Raw genomic sequence first — 4,219 nt, 5'->3', positions numbered from 1 at the left:
TTAGTCCAATAGTTACCACAGATAACTTTTGACCATTGTCCAGCAATCCACTCCTGGATCACTTTCGTACCCCATGACAGATTCATGGAAGGGCACACATCAAGCGCGGTACACAGCATAGCATACTATAAAGCCTACGACTAAAGCATAGGGGACGATCTTCGTCCTTTCTCTTTCTTCTGTCGTGGTCAGGTTTTGAGTCTTACTCAAATTTACACCTCACAACTTAGCTAAGAACTCCTTCTTTACCGATCTATTTTGAACTCCTTCAAAAACTTGTCAAGGCCTGCATTCCATTGAAAGTTTTATCAAGTGTCTTGATCTATCTCTATAGACCTTGATGCTCAATGATCAAGTAGCTTAATCCAGGTTTTCCTTTGAAAAACTCCTTTCAAACAACCTTTTATGCTTTCCATAAATTCTATATTATTTTCGATCAACAACATATTCTAATCAGAAATTATATAGTGCTCCCACTCACTTCTTTGGAAATACAAGTTTCTCATAAACTTTGTATAAAACCAAAAACTTTGATCATCTAATCAAAGTGTATATTCCAACTCCGAGATGCTTGCTCCAATCCATAGAAGGATCGCTGGAGCTTGCATACTTGTTAGCATCCTTAGGATCGACAAAACCTTCTGGTTGTATCACATATAACCTTTCCTCAAGGAAACTGTCGAGGAAACAATGTTTTGACATCCTATTTCCAAGATTTCATAAATAATACAACAACTGCTAACATAATTCCAACAGACTTTTAGCATCGCTACAAGTGAGAAAGTCTCATCATAGTCAAGTCTTTGAACTTGTCGGAAACATCTTTGCGACAAGTCGAGCTTTCTTAGTGGTGACTTTTCACCATCATCGTGTGTCTTCCTTTTAAAAATCCATCTGTACTTAACAGTATTACGACCATCAAGTAGTTCTTCCAAAGTCCACACTTTGTTTTCATACATGGATCCTCTCTCGGATTTCATGGCCTCCAGCCATTTGTCAGAATCCGGGTCCACCATCGCTTCTCCATAGTTCATAGGTTCATTGTTGTCTAACAACATGACCTCCAAGACAGGGTTACTTTACCACTCTGGAGCAGCACGTGACCTTGTCGACCTACTAGGTTTGTAGTAACTTGATCCGAAGCTTCATGATCACTATCATCAGATTCCACTTCAATTGGTGTAGGAGCCACATGAACAACTTCCTGCGTCCTGCTACACACTGGTTGGAGTGATAGTTCAATAACCTCATCAACTTTCCACCATTCTCCCACTCGATTCTTTCGAGAGAAACACTTTCTCGAGAAAGGACCTATTTCCTGAAACAAAAACTTTGCTTCTGGATCTGAGTTAGGAGGTATATCTAACTATTTTAGGTATCTTATGAAGATGCATTTATCCGCTTTGGGTTTGATCTTATCAGGCCGAAGCCTTTGGACATAAGCATCATAGCCCCAAACATTTAAGAAACGACAACTTAGGTTTCTCCAAACCATAGTTCATATGGTGTCATCTCAACGGAACTATGTGGTTCCCTATTTGAAGTGAATGTTGTTGTCTCCAATGCATAACCCCAAAACGATAGTGGTAATTCGATAAGAGAGATCATAGTATGCACCATATCTTAATAGGACGCGGCTACGATGTTCGGACACACCATCGCACTATGGTGTTCCATGTGGCATTAGTTGTGAAACAATTTCCGCATTGTCCTAAATGTGTAGCAAACTCGCAACTAAGATATTCATCTCTACGATCACAGTGTAGACATATTATCCTCTTGTCACGACGATCTTCCACTTCACTCTGAAATTTCTTGAACCTTTCAATAATTTAGACTTGTGTTTCATCAAGTAAATATACCAGTATTTACTCAAATCATCTGTGAAGTATGAACATAACGATATCCATTGCGCGCCTCAGCACTCATTCGGCTGCATACATCAAAATGCATTACTTCCAATAAGCTACTTTCTTGTTCCATCTCAATGGAAAATGACGCATTGAGCCATCTTGCCCATTTGGCATGATTTGCATGTCTCAAGTGATTCAAAATCAAGTGACTCCAAACGATCCATCTACATGGAGTTTCTTCATGCGTTTATTCCAATAGGCATGGTTCACATGTCTCAAACGGTTCAAAAACGAGTGGGTCCAAAGATCCATCAGTATGGAGCTTCTTCATGTGATTTACACTAATATGACTCAAGTGTCAATGCCACAAGTAAGTGGTACAATCATTAGTACTTTGCATCTTTTGGCATCAATATTATGAACATGTGTATTACTACGACCGAGATTCAATGAACCATTCACATTGGTGCATGACCATTGAAGGTATCATTCATGTAAATAGAATAACCTTTTATTCTCTGACTTAAATGAATAACCGTATTGCAATAGACACAATTCAATCATGTTCATGCTCAACGCAAACACCAAATAACATTTATTCAGGTTCAACACTAATCCCGATGGTAGAGGGAGCGTGCGATGTTGATCACATCAACCTTGGAAACACTTCCAACACATCGTCACCTCGCCTTTAGCTAGTATCTGTTTATTCCGCAACTTTTATTTCGAGTTACTAACACTTAGCAACCTGAACCGGTATCTAATACCACGATGCTACTAGGAGTACTAGTAAAGTACACATCAAAATCATGTATATCCAATATACTTTTGTCGACTTTGCCGGCCTTCTCATCTACCAAGTAACAAGGGTAGTTCCGCTTCCATGACTGTTCCCCTCATAATAGAAGCACTTAGTCTCGGGTTTGGGTTCGATTACTAGAGTGTCAACTGGTTTGCCATTTCATAAATCATCCCTTTTAACCCTTACCCTTCTCGAAACAAGTGGTTCTACTAACCATCAACACTTGATGCTCCTACTTGATTTCTACCTTCGGGGTGTCAAACATCGCAAATAGCTCAAGGATCATCAACTCTATCCCTGATATGTTATAGTTCATCACGAAGCTCTATAGCTTGGTGGAAGTGACTTTGGAGAACTATGTCAATCACTATCTTATCTGGAAGACCAACTCCCACTCGATTCAAGCGACTGTAGCACCCATACAATCTGAGCACATGCTCAATGATTGAGCTTTTCTCCCTTACTTTGTAGGCAAAGAATCATGTCAAAGGTCTCATACCTCTCAACAGGGGCACGAGTCTGAAATTCTAATTTCATCTCTTGGAATATCTCATATGTCACGTGACATTCATAACATCTTCGGCGCCTTACTTCAAAGTCGTTTAAGCATTACGCACTGAACTATCATATAGTCATCAAAAACATGTATGTTAGATGTTCGCAACATCTACAGATGATGATCGGGGTTTAGCACACCGTGCGGTGCATTAAGGACATAAGCCTTTTGTGCAGCAATGAGGACAATCCTCAGTTTACGGACCCAGTCCGCATATTCGCTACTATCATCTTTCAACTAAGTTTTCTCTAGGAACATATCAAGAAACAGTAGAGCTACAGTGCAAGCTACAACATAATTTGCAAAGAAAATTTGACTATGTTCATGATAATGAGTTCAATTAATCATATTACTTAAGAAGTCCTACTCAAATAGACATCCCTCTAGTCATTTGATTGGCGCATGATCCAAATCCACTAACTCAAGTCCGATCATCATGTGAGTTGAGATTAGTTTCAATGGTGAACATCTCCATGTTGATCATATCAACTATATGATTCATGCTCGACCTTTCGGTATCTTGTGTTCCGAGGCCATGTCTTTACATGCTAGGCTCGTCAAGTTTAAGCCGAGTGTTCCACGTGCGCAACTATTTTGCACCCGTTGTATGTGAACATTGAGTCTATAACACCCGATCATCACGTGGTGTCTCAAAACGATGAACTGTCGCAACGGTGCACAGTCGGGGAGAACACAATTTTATCTTGAAATTTTAGTGAGGGATCACCTTATAATGCTACCATCGTCCTAAGCAAAATAAGGTGCATGAAAGGATTAACATCACATGCAAATCATAAGTGACATGATATGGCCATGAACTTGTGCTTCTTGATCTCCATCACCAAAGCACCGGCATGATCTCCATCGTCACCGGCGCCGCACCATGATCTCCATCATCATGTCGCCATCGAGGTTGTCGCGATATCTATGCTATCACTACTAAAGCTACAACCTAGCGATATAGTAAAAGCATATGCAAGCACGAACGTTAGTTGAAAGACAACCCTA

The sequence above is a fragment of the Hordeum vulgare genome, chromosome 1H, assembly GCF_904849725.1.
Source record: "Hordeum vulgare subsp. vulgare chromosome 1H, MorexV3_pseudomolecules_assembly, whole genome shotgun sequence".
NCBI lineage: Eukaryota > Viridiplantae > Streptophyta > Magnoliopsida > Poales > Poaceae > Hordeum > Hordeum vulgare.
The sequence above is the reverse complement of the archived record's forward strand: the minus strand, read 5'-3'. Positions refer to the sequence as shown.